Genomic DNA, 13,380 nt, shown 5'->3' with positions numbered 1-13,380 from the left:
TTAGGGCGAAGCGCAGAGAATCCAGCTGGAGGAAACAACTGTTAGTGTTAACAGTTACTCGGGGCTCAGTCTCAACCACTGAGCAAATGTTCATGGAGCGCTGACTGGGCCAGGAGCTGTGCTAAGAAAGGGCTTTGCGCACATAATCGCCTTTCAAATGTGGAGGAAGGAATGTGCAGAAAACTGGTACAATGCAAAACTGTGTAGTAGTGAAAGCCAACTAGAGCTGCCAGTTACAAGCATCAATGGCTGAAGTTAAGAAACATTGTGAAAGAAGGGAATAGAACATTTTTATAAAGTTCAAACCAAGCAAAACGAATATTTAGAGAAAGGCCCATATATGATAAAATACTGTACAGTAGAAGAAAGGAATGGAGGGGGGAAACAAGCACCACAGTGACCTTCAGGGAATGGGGAGGGTAACGATTGCAGAGGCACCTGAAGTATTTCTCAAGTTGCGGTGGTTCACACGTGTTTCATTATTATGCATATTTAAGATACTCCTTATATATATATATATATTTTGTACTGCACTTCTTAGAAAACATTTTCTAGAAAAATAAAGACGTGTATTTGTATGTTCCATTTCTCTGCCTGGAGCACTGAATGGATCTACTCAAACGTTAAAAAGCTTGGATCACACACACACACACACACACACACACACACAAGCACAATAACAATAAAAAGCCAGTGTACGTATCTTAGAGCAAGATCAGATATCAAAAGCACACTTAGTATTGTATGGAGGGACAAGAGCTCATTGACAGCCAAAGTAGAAATGACAGTGGGGAAGGTTGAGGTGAGGGAGGCTTGCCCGGGGGAGCGGTGAGATCAAATACAGCACTTTCCTTGAGTGGTCCTCTGCCAAGAGGGTAATGCAAACCACTGAATTAGCACAGTCTCCCAGCTTGACAGTGGACACATCCCATGGGTGTTAGTCAGTAGTAAGTGTCAAGGGCTAGTAGTATAAGGTGTCAATCCCCTAGGTGTGGATTGTGAGGCTGAGGGTAACTGGAAGAAGGTAGAGGCAGATATACTGATCCGCCCCTGTCATTTTCTAAGCGAAGGACACCTCTGTTCTTTGCTGAGCTTTGATTCAGAAGTGACAATCACAATCTGGGAGGGAACTGACAAACCCTGGCCAGCTTGTGTGTTAGCTCATATTCTGTTAGTTCAAATGCAGGTCGCCATCCGTTTCCAAACTAATGTCCCATTCTTGCCAACAAGGTGCGAACGGATGTGAATTGACTGCATCTAGGAGGGAGATGCCATCAGTGTGACCTCCCATCTGGCCTGGATTGGTCTCCAAGGCTCCTCCCTGAGGTCCACAACCACACAACCTGCTGACTGGTGTGCTTGAGTTCCACTGACTGGGTGTGGGTCAGTGCTTGGGGCAGACAGACAGATCCTGGTGGGGAGAGCGCACCCCACACACCATCCTGGCAATGACCCTCTGTGTTGTGGGTGGAAAGGAAGGAGGCCATGACCCCAGGGAGATGTAAAAATGGCTCCCTGGCTGCCTACTGAGTCACTGTGGTTCAGGCAACAGGAGTGGCCTTGCCCGACTCCCGAGCTGCCGCTCCTCTCCCTGTTACCGTGCGTCCTCCGGAGCCCTCGGGGTTTTGAGGCACACATCCATGGCAGACCAGGGCTCAGGAGCTGAAGAGAAACACAGAAGTGGAGGGAGGGCCGTTTGCTGCTCCACTTCTCTCCCAGTACAAAACCCCTCCTCTACATACTTGCTTTCTCTTAGTGTTGTTGCTTCCGGCACGTCCAGGGACTCATCTCGGGATGCAGACACTTGAGGCTCCCACTCCGGCCATGGACAAAATGATCTTCCTGGCAGAAAAAAAAAAAAAAAAACAGAGAAAGATGAGCAGGGTAAAAAGACCTTCCTCCACCCCACAAGTATATCCAGGAACAAACAAATCGAAAATAAAGGAGGAATGGAAGAAAGGAAACTGGATACAAGAGGAGGAAACCTCACCCCCCCCAAATTAATTGACCATAGGTTCACAATTTGACCCAACTTTAAAACCAAGAGTTAGTAAAATAATTAGTACATGTACTAATGTACATTAGTACATAATTATGACAAAAGATAAAAGGAGGCTGATTGGCTTTTTTGCCTCTACAACATAGGTTCTGAATTAACTTTAATGTCTGCTAAGATGCACCAGGTGGCTAACCTTCAGAAACTTAATACGAGGGCTCAAATTATGGTTATACCTAGTAAAATAACCATATTTTCTAGCTCCTGTATTTAATGCTTTAACATCTCAGGCCTTCCTGACTTTGGAGGGACTGTCCCTGTCAGGCTTAGTTAATTCCTAGAGATGGTCAACAGCTTGCCTGGGAGCACACCTTTCACATGTAAACCAACCAATACAGAGCCTTTACCCCCAAGCACCTCCTCTAAGAAGTTCTTACACTCAGGCCACTATCCCCTGCCCTGATCACCTGAGGGACAGGGACAGACTACTCCAGATACCACTATGGCCTGGAGCCCACTGAAATTATTCAAACTAGCCAGTCTTAAGCCTGCTTACCCTGCCTCACCTGTCCCTTCCCATGGAAACCACAAGAAAGGGTCTTGCCCACATTTTCCCTTCACTCCCTCTTTTTCCTGACCAACCCGGGTGCTTCCCTGGGTGGCCCTCCATGGCTCTCAGGACCTCCTTCCTGAGAGTCTACAAAACTTCTTCCATTGTGAGTCTACAAAACTTCCATTGTGACAGTTATTGCTATATCTTCCTGGTCCCCTTCAAACATCTGAGACCCCTAGGGGTGCCTGGGTGGCTCAGTCGGTTAAGCTTTTGGCTCAGATCATGATCTCAGGATCAAGGGTCAAGCCTCCTGTTGGGCTCCTTGTGTGGGGTGCTGTTGGCTTGAGATTCTCTTTCCCTCTGCCCCTTCCTTCCCCCTGCCCCCGCTTGTGCTCTTTTTCTCTCATTACAATAAATAAATAAATAAATAAAACCTTAAATAAAAAAAGCCCAGCCGGAATCCCAACTAATTTAAACATGGTGAATATTTTGCAATTATAGATTTTCCAATATGTTCTGTTTAGTGCCTATTTCAACATCCTCTCAGTCACGTGTGCCTTGACCTTGAAGGGGACACATTTTACCTTGTTATGCACAGGGCACACAAACCGCTCTATGACACGCAATCTTTGCAGATAGGATCTTATTGCACCCAACCTTCTGCAAGAACAAAGGTATGACATCACATTTATGACATCCTACTGTGAGGACATTTGGTTGACACATTTGTTAAGGACATGCAACTACAGGGGGCGACTGGGTGGCTCTGTCCGTTAAGTGTCTGCCTTGGCTCAGGGTGTGATCCCAGGGTCCTGGGATCCAGTCCTACCTCGGATCCCTGCTCAGTGGGAAGCCTGCTTCTCCCTCTCCCTCTGCCCCTACCAGCCCCTTGTGCTCTCACTCTCGTGCTCTCTCTCAATTAGCTAAATAAAATCTTTTAAAAGAAAAAAAGGACATACACGTCCAAAGTCTTTCAGTATTTTTTCGGTTCTGGAGGTGACATATTCCTTGTTTATAAATTTTACATAAGCCCGTTTAGGCTGTTACTGGTCCATGAGCCCAGGTTGGGTGGGGCTCCCCTCTACAAAAGGCTCTAGGATCTGTCCAAGTTAAAATCGCCTTTTGGGGGGCAAATGGGTGGTTCAATTGGTGAAGCGTCTCCCTTTGGCTCAGGTCATGATCTCAGGGTCCTGAGATGAAGTGCAGCGTGGGGCTCCCTGCTCAGTGGAGAGACTGCTTCTCCCTCTGCCTTTGACCCCCTCCTCCAGCTCCAGCTCTCTCTCAAGTACAAAAATAAAATCTTTTTAAAAAATATCACCCATTATTTCCCTAAGTGAAAAGGCTTTATAGCAAGCACCTCTCCAGTTTCCTGGAATCCCTGGAATTGTCCATGGGCTCCCGATGCAAGAAACAGCCCTCCTTGGCCCTAGGTTATAGACCATGAAAGGAGCAATTGTTGGCCATGCACTGGGCTCTCCTGGAAACAGAGTCTCTCACAGACTCTGAGCCTTCATAACCCGCTGTCTGTTACTCCGCGGGTCATGGTACCCCACCAGCTTAATGTAGTTACCAAGACCTTCTTGCTACAGACTGAACCAGTCTGCATATCCAACCTGCAGGTGGGGGCGGCTGCTTGGGTCCACAGTCCTTGTCAGATTCCGCGGCTTGCGGGACGTCAGCCTTACCTTCTGTCCCTTGGCTACTTCAGGATTCCCTTGGGATCAACTGAGTGACCATCAATGGCAGTTGACACATTTTGGTTTTGACGCCATCTCTCCTTCCTGGTCAGGTGCCAGCCACACTTCCTAGAGAAGCCCTTGTCCTAGTCCTTAAAAGTCTCAGCCCCAGGCTGAAAATGATGTGGACATACCAGAGTCCACTGGGATGGAGAGCGTGAGATTAAGATTCCATAGGAAGTGTTGTCTTGGCATCGGGGAACATCAGAGGGCCTCCAGTGGCCTTACTCTCAGTTCCCTTCGCCCTCTGCTCCCACGGATCGGGTCTCCTGGCCAAACAGCCCTCCTTATCCCAGGGACCAGGCACAGTTTCTCCTCAAGTCGTAAGGTCCAGTTCCCTGACAGCCTGTGGAATTATCCAGCAAGCCAGCCATGCCCTCCTGCAGGACGTAGGGCTCACCTTCACTCTCTTGTTACTCCAAGGTCTGACCCCCCACAGCCCTTGTTCTTTCTGCTCCCAGGTGCACCCCCCTGTGGCCCTGCACGGTATGGGCCATAAGTACACGTGGGTTATAAATTACTGTGGAGCTCATCTGTTCAGCATCCGGGCATCCCATTACATTAGGGTGGGAATCACTCCCCCACCAATGGGTGAAGAGGAGAAAAATGAAATCCTTCTGCTCTGTACCTTTGTCAAAGCACAATGATGAGGCTCATGGACTTGAAGTTATTTGGATAATAAACTATTTGGGGCTTGTAGGAATTCACTGGGGCTAAAGGGTGGCCTGTATGTGAATGATGAGCAGGAGGGAAGGCTGCAAAAGCAAGGGCTTGGGTGGTCTCTTAAAGGTCGAATTCCAGGCAATGGGGAACCCTCAAATAATTACAGCAGGGAAGTAACATCAGATTCTCATCTCACTTCGTCCTGACAGCAGCGTGGAGAATGGATGCAAGGGAGGCGGAGAGTGGAATCAGCAAGATTGGCAGGCAGTCTACTGCACTAGTCTGTGCAAGAGATAGGAATGGGTGAACCAGAACACTGGCATCAGAAAGGGAGGGACGGACTTAAGATATTTGGCAGGCTGAAGATACAGCAGAATGGAAAATTAATGGAGTGGAAAGAGGTCTTTAAAGAAGTCTGAATGGGGGGGCACCTGGTTGGCTCAGTCGGTTTAGCATCTGCCTTCGGCTCAGGTCATGCTCTCAGTGACCCAGGATTTAAGCACCACATCAGGCTCCCTGCTCACCAGGGGGGCCTGCTTCTCCCTCGCCCTCTACCAACCATCCCCCACCCGTGCTTTCCTGCTCTCTGTCAAATAAATAAATAAAATTAGAAAAAAAAAGAAGAAAAGAAGTCTGAATGGATCGTTTCCACAGTACAGGGGAGTAAGTAGCCTGGAACTGCAAATGAAGATTTGGAGTGGCTTTTGAGGAAATGAACAAGAGAGTTGGCCATGGACATTTGAAGTAAAAACCCATCAAATACTGATCAATAGGAGCTAGTTAAGTAATTTAGGGTATATCCATTAATGCCTGCATTTCCTTTTAAAGAATAAACTGGAATTCATTCACATTTGTAAAGATCTCGAAGGTAGAGTGATTTTTTTTTTTGAAAAAAGCAAGTCAGAGAATACTATATGCCTAACTAGACAAATAAACATATATTTCTAAAGGCCTGAGAGAAATCAGGTTACCCATGAAGTGGATTCCCAGGCAACATAAAATGATTAAAAATAAAAAATAAAAGAGAAAGAGAAATGGGACATAGATGGGAAAATCAAACTTGCACTTTTTGAAAAAACGTATTTATCTTAAACTTCCATGCTATAAACCTAGTTTCTCAAACAAGATGTGGGTGCTCGTGTATTCGATAAGTTTGGAACATTAAGAAAAGTTTATGTTTTCCTTACCGAAGGTATATGTAGATACGTGCTCCTTATGAAAACATCAATGTATTACAGACAATACTGGAAGTACCATTGACCACAGCCTCCAACCCCACCAATGTCTACTCTCATAAGAAATAAGCACCATTTTCAGTTTGGTGAATACCTCTGCAGTCACTAAAAGACCCTTTTTTTTGTTAACTCATAAAAGAATATTTTTATTCGGCTGAAAGCAAAACTTCAAATAGTACGTTTTGCAAAAGGACATTTTGGGATAAGGTAAACACACGGAGTGATTTGGTGTCTTCCGAGCACTGTCTCGTCTCGGGCTTGAGAATCCTCTATTTCTTGGAGAGGCATTTGGCCGCCATTCCAACCTTCTTGGCAGGTGACAGTATTTGGGGCATGTATGTGGGCAAAGCATCAGTGATGGCATTTAGAAGAAGGTGCTCCGATTGATCCGTTTCCAGTCTAAGTGGGGTAATAAGAGACACAGCTGTGGTGCGGGGCTTCACATCTTTTTTCTGGGGTGTGGATCCTAGGGTAGTGTTCGGACGTGGTGGGCCTTTTTCATAGCCAGTTTTCCCCTTCCTCCGGAATCTGGGGGCTTCCCATCATGAGCAGAGGGTTTTGGTGGTGGCAAAGCTGAATGAGATTCTGCTTCTAGAAACTGGACGAAAGTCCTGAAAAAGAATTCTTGGCCATAGGTCCGTGATCTGGCTTCACACATGTGTTGGGGGCACTTTTGGGTCCAGGCACCTGAGTCATCCAGCTGGTAACACCATCTGGCCCTTCACTGAACAGCTGCCACATCTGGTCTTCTCCGATCCCCAGCATGCTTCCCATCAACCTTAACGCTTCCTGCCGTTCGGCATCAGGTGCTTGGAAAGATCCCAGGAAGAGTCTCCTTAGTAGGGTTTTGTCCACCATTCCTTCGGACTTACTGACTAAGTTCATCAGTTTCTTCGGTGTGTCCTCCAGGATTTCCTGCTGGACCTCATTCTGTTTCTTGAATTCTTGGAGTTGGTCTTCCTTCAGCTCCAAGTCAGCATTTGTTTTATGGAATCGTCCCTGTAATGACTTCAGTTTTCCTTCCAGGCTGTCTGCCTTTTCCATCCATTCGGCAAGTTCCAACTTGAAGTCAGCTAGGATGTGACCATACTGCTTTCCTTCTTCCTGGGAGGCAGCAAGCTGCAGTGCAGTGTCCTCTTTCTGCTGGGTCACCACATGCAGCTGCTCCTGCAGCGACTCTACCTGCAGACTGGCTCCACGGCTGGCATTTTCCATGGCAGTGGAAGACACAACTAGTTTTCCCTGCAAGACCGTCACTTCCTTCCTGAGTTGAGCCACTTTGTCTTCTGAGGCCAGAGCTTCCCGGCGATGAGCGTCTTCGGCGTCTAGAGCCAGGTGTCGCCGTCTCTCCAGCTCCTGGGTTAGGCGTAATTCGCTCTCACATAAATGGTGAACCTCCTTTGGAGGGCATAGGTTTCCATTTGTTTCTGTTTCAGGGCCAACAGGACTTCATCTCTCTCCTGTTGGCACAGAACTGTCTTTTCCTGCATTGATGTAACTGCACTGACAAGCCGGTTCACTTCCCCGGTCTCCTGCTCTTCTCTCTCTTGCAATAGTTGCTCCAAAGCAAGTGCCTTCTCTTTCATCACAGCACCCTGGGATTCCTCCTCTCTCCGCATCACTGAAAGCAGCCTATGTGTCTCTTGCAATGCCTGATTTCCCACTTCCTTTCCTCTAGAGGCTTCCACGACTTTTGCATTTTCCTCCCTCAGTTGACAAACATCCATTTCAAACTCTGCTGTTCTCTCCTTCAGATTGGTGACCGTCTGCCTCAAAAGTTCATTTTCACTCACTTGGCTACTGAAGTTCTCCTGTAAAGAAAGCAATTCCTCACTTTTCACTTGGATTCGGAGTTCCTGATCCTGAAGGAAGTTTTGTAGAACGGCCTGTTTCTCCTTCAGCTGCTCAATGTCGGAATCCCTGTGTTCCTGCCGTTGGCCTTCTCCTTCCCACGTGCCAGCCACTGAATCAATCCATCTCTGATTATCTTCCTGGAGGGTTCGAATCATTGTATCTTTTTCTTGCATTGATTTTTTAGCTCTTCTACCTCCTCTTGGAGCAACTGAGAAGCCTCACTCACTCTGTCAGATTTCATGGCCTCCAGAGAGTCCGATGACTCCAAGGAGTCGGTGGAGGGCTGGAGGAAAATCACGTCCAGTTTCCCTAGAAAGAGATCCTTGGCATTGCAAAGCTCCCTGATGCTGAGCTGAATTTGTGCCAGTTCCTTCTCTAAATGTTGTAATTGTACTTCATTGCCTTTGTACCTTTGCATCAGGTCACTAGAGGTCATCTTTAGTTCAGAATCCTTCTCGCTGCTGGTGAAAGCCGGCGCCTGGAGTTGTGCCAGATCTCTCTGAAGCTGGGGTGACTCACGCTTCATATTTTGGACTGTAGTCATCACCTGCTGTTTCCACTCTTCCATGATCTTCACTCGCTGTTTTAATGTGTCCCGTTCCTGTAGAAGCTGGTTCAACTGATCCATATTAACTCCTCGAACCTCATTAACAGTGCTGGATGGTTGCAGGAGTGTCAATAAAGTCTGACATTTCTGACTTAACACATCCACTTCGAGGTCTTTTTCTCGAACAATGTGTGATAAATTCTGAATCATTTCTCTAAACATCTCCTGACCACTACTCTCAATTCTAGTGGACAGTTTTTTATTTTCCTCTTGCATCCTCTGGAGGTCTGCTTCTGTGGCAGCAATTCTATCTGCCATTTTGTCATATTCTGTCTTCAGATTGCTGTTCTCCCTCGTTTTCTCATTTAAGGCAGCCAAGACCTGTTCACTTTTCCAAGCATACTCTTGCAATTGCCGCTGAAGTCTCTTCACGTCCCTGTTCTGGCTGTGAGAAGCCACAGAGATCCTGCTGGAAAGACCCTGAATCTCCAAATCTTTCTGCTGGATGATCTGAGTTAGTTTACCAATCTCCTCTTTGGAGAGCCAATCGATCTGTTCCATCAGTTGGATGTTCTCTTCAGTTAGAAACTTCATCTCCAGTTCGTGTTCTTTGATTCCTAGGACTAATCTTTGAGTTTCGGCTTCAGATGAATCAAGCTTTTCACGTCCGTTTTCTCTAGGAAGAGGCTGACTTGTTGTGACTTCCACATCATCACAGTCTTCTGTTGGAATGTGCTGGCTTTTGTCAGGCAGCCAGGCTTTCATCTGTTCTATCGTGTCCTGCAAATTCTGAATCCCCTCGTCTTTTGCTGAAAGGAGCTGAGCGTGTTCAATAGTCATCTGCTCCTGCCGGTATTGGAGTTGGTCCACTTTCTGCTTCTGCTCTTGTAAAGAATGAAGCAGTCCTATCTTCCCCTGCTGTTGGTTGTGAATGATCTTCTGTTGCTCTCTGATTTCCTCCTCGAGATCGCCTTTTAACTCCTGGAGTTGAAACACCTCACACTCTAGTTCTATGATCTCGTCTAGGATTTTAGGGTCGACCGCAGGTACAGAGCGACTCTGTTGTCTTGGGCTCTCCAGTTCTTCTCTCAGATGATGACTTTTGTCTCTCATGGATGGGAGACACCTCTCTTTGTCCTCCACGGATGGCTGGAAAATGTCATTGCCTCTGAAGGTTTGGATAGAGTGACCGAATTCCTCCTGAAGCTCTGGACTTCCTGTACGTTCTTCAATATACATCTCTTTCTCTTTAATGAGTTGTGTCAATCGCTCTGCTCCTCCAAAGCAGAGGACAGCATTTCCTTCGTTGCGTTATGGTCGGCGTCCATCTGCTCCATCCTCTTTTTGAGATGTACTATTTCCAGGTCTTTCTCTTGACTATGTCGAATGAAAGGCGCATGCTCTAAAGGGGACAATTCTTTGATAGTTTGCTCATACTTATTCGTTTCCTCCAACAGCTTCTTTTCCGCCCGAGACAATTTTGCTATTAACCGTCCTTTTTCTATTTTTAAAGCCCTCACAGCAGTGTTGTTTTCCAGAGAATCCTCGTTGTTCCGGAGAATAGATTCTTCCAGCTGATGTCTTACATCCTGGAGCACCAAAACCAACTTTTGGTTTTCTGCTCTGAGATCAGAAGCAATGTTGTTTAAATTGTCATTCAGCCGCTCCATTTCTGCAAGTTGTTGCTTCAACCTTCTAAGCTCAGTTTCCTTTTCTTGAAGTACATCATCTTTTCCATGGCCAGGAGAGTATTGATCTTGTAGGTCTTCTACCCATTTTTTCATACTCGAGGAGTTGTTTGCGGTGCCTGTCCCTGACGTCGGCCAGTTTTTCTTGATGGACACTGTGCAGTGTTGCAACTCCGAGTTGATGTTCCTCAATCTCCCTCATCCGCTGCTCGTCTAGGTCCCTGATGGTGCTCTTCAGTTTCCAGATGGCATTGGAGTCTGAGTTATTTGGTCCTTTGGACAAATGTTTCCAAAGTGAAAGCTCAGCCTCCAGTGTTTCGATCTCATTGAGGAGTCTATTGATTTGTGTCTGAGATGATATGACATCAGCAAAGTCCATCGTGAGATCCGAGTTGTAGCCGGTGAAGGAAGTCTCACTGCCATCCCCTCCCCGCTGGGAATGGCCTAGGCCAGAGCCCAGGCCATCAACCCAGGAGCACATCTTCGCCGGTCATATAACTGTCACGGTCCGCTGTGGAAAAGCGTCCAGCGCAGTCGGACTACCCCGCCAAATGTCCTAGAACCCCTGCCTGAGCCAGGCTAAGAATCAGAACACAATAGGCGTTTCTAGGCAATGCCTGCCTGGGTGCGGCCCCCGCCAGGTTGCTAGGAAAGGCCGAGGCCTTGGGCCTTCTCAAGACCGACTCTGGCCACTGGTTCTGGTCCCAGCCACTCATCCGCACGACTTCCCTCGCAGGGCTGGGCCCTTTCCTTTTCTCCCCCTGCTTCCTGGCTGTCCTGGGTGGGCCGCTACTGAGTGCTCCTGCCTGACTGCCTCCAGGTGCCCGCCAACAGAAAATGCATCTGGCCCTGGACTTTCTGCACTAAGTGGTGTCAGGGTAGACAAACTCCTGCAGCTTGTACTTTAAACACAACAGTATCTTTTTAATTAAGGTGCAATGTACATAGTCACACACATCCATTCACCTAGGAGAGCAGATCCAAGGTGCATTTGACAAATATCTACACCTGCTTAGAGGCACCGCCCTCAAGGAGACTTTGGGCATTTCCAGCCTCCAGAGGCTCCAGAGTCTATGGATTTGTGTCTGCGATGAGATGACATAAGCAAAGTCGATCGTGAGATCGGAGGTGTGGCTGGTGAAGGAAGTCTCACTCACTCCTGAATGACCTGTCCCTCCCCTCCCGGCCAGGTCTGCGGGGACAGTGCGTCCCACACTCGGGTTTGGTGGTTCACCGGCTCCGGGGAGCACCCTGCAGGTGAGCTCTCTCCCTCCTCTGTGCTGACTTGTCCCGGCAGGGGGTTGCGGGCGGCAATGGCGGGGCCGGGTAGCGGTGCTACCCGCTCTGCGCAGGGCGGCCTCGGGTCTCCCGCGGCGGAGGCCAGGCTGCTTACTGAGCCCCTAGCCTGGCCAAACAAGGCTTGGCGGGCGGCGCTTTTGGATGGAAGTGGCGAGGGCGGGGTGCCGGCCTAGGCGGGGAATCGGTGTAGCTGCCTTGGTGGGCCCCAGAGCTGCCTAGCCCGAGTTCCGCAAGTCGCCGCCGCCACCATAAAGAAGCAATTCAACCACATAAAGCAGCTGGCCAACCAGACCGTGGGCAGGGGATTGTTCTGATTCGGGCTGGCCTGAGGAGCGCCCGGTGCAGTCGGGCGGGGGGCTGGGGGTTGAGGCGGTGGGGACGGAGGGCGGCCGCTCCGCTGGCCCACTATTCTGGTCCTCCGCTGCCTCCCCGGCGGCCCGTAACCCGGAGCTGTGCCATACCGAGACTTGTCGCCCAGCTCTTGGCCGACAACCGGCTCCCGGCTGCCCACGGTCCTGGACCCGCCAAGCACGGCTGTTGAGTTCATTTCCTCCCAGTGTGGACTGCTTCCCCTCGCCCCTTTTCCCCCGTTCTACAGATTCCCTCAGGAGAGTGTTTCATTTCTAGCCGCATAAAGTCATGGGTTTTTGTTTCTGTCTCCAGCTATTCACACATGGTGCACATATTCTGGGTGTTTATGGGGAAAGAGAGCTGGGTGGATCGGCCCCACAGATGACTGTCTTCTTCCTGCGGGCATGCCAGTCCATCTCCCCAGTGTTGGAGTCCACAGCCAGGAAGATCATTTTGTCCATGGCGGGAGTGGGAGCCTCAAGCCCCTGGATCCCGAGATGAGTCCTTGGACGTTCTGGGAAGCAACAACACTAAGAGAAAGCAAGTGTGTGGAGGAGGGGTTTTGTACTGGGAGAGAGTGGAGCACCAATCGGCTCTCCCTCCACTTTTGTGTTTCTCATCAGCTCCTGGGCCCTGGGCAGCCATGGAAGTGCGCCTCAAAACCCTGAGGGCTCTGGAGGACACACAATAACAGGGAAGGAGTGGCAGTTCGGGGGATGGGCAAGACCACTCCCATTGCCTGAACCACAGTGACTCAGGAGGCAGCCAGGGAGCCATTCTTACATCTCCCTGGAGTCCCGCCTCCTTCCTTTCCTCTTCTGTACAATATTTTATCATATATTTGTGTATCTGTAAACATTCCTTTTGCTTGGTTTGAACTTTATGAATGTTTTATTCTTTCACTACATATAATATTAACTTCAGCCATTGATGCTTGTAACTGGCAGCTCTAGTTCGCTTTCACTACTAGACAGTTTTGCATTGTACCAGTTTTCCGCACATTCCTTCCTCCACATTTGAAAGGCGATTTTGTGCGCAAATCCCTTACTTAGCACAACTCCTGGCGCAGAGTGGGCGCTCGAGGAACATTTGTTCAGTGCTTGAGACGGAGCCCCGACTAACTGTAACACTAACCCTTGTTTCTTCCGGCTGAATTCCCTGTGCCTTTTCCCCTTTGTGAATGACAGCCTAAAATATTCTGAGCAGCAAGAAGAAAACCGATTCTCTCCTGTGGCACCCAAAACTACAATTCCCAGAAAGAATTGCCGTGCTCCTTTGCGTTAATTTCAGTTTACTTCGCCCCCTGAGCGAGCTTCCGGGTTGTGTGGGCGTGAACGAAGAATTATCCAATGATCGCAAACGCGGGTGGAGGGGGCGTAAAATTGTCCAATGAGCGTGTGGATTGAGGCGCCAATGAGCGGGAAGGTTTCTCCCGGACCTGACCTGAGCTCCGTCATT

General features: G+C 48.7%; 1 pseudogene; it reads right to left on the bottom strand.

The window, feature by feature from the left end:
* Positions 1-6,392: 6,392 nt before the first annotated feature.
* LOC112818693 (thyroid receptor-interacting protein 11 pseudogene) lies at positions 6,393-8,128 on the bottom strand (annotated as a pseudogene).
* Positions 8,129-13,380: the final 5,252 nt, after the last annotated feature.

This window comes from Callorhinus ursinus, unplaced genomic scaffold, assembly GCF_003265705.2.
Source record: "Callorhinus ursinus isolate GAN/ISIS: 27379988/994484 unplaced genomic scaffold, GSC_fseal_2.0 scaffold120, whole genome shotgun sequence".
NCBI classification, from domain to species: Eukaryota; Metazoa; Chordata; class Mammalia; order Carnivora; family Otariidae; genus Callorhinus; species Callorhinus ursinus.
Note: the sequence above shows the minus strand (reverse complement) of the source record. Positions and strands in the feature narration are given on the sequence as shown.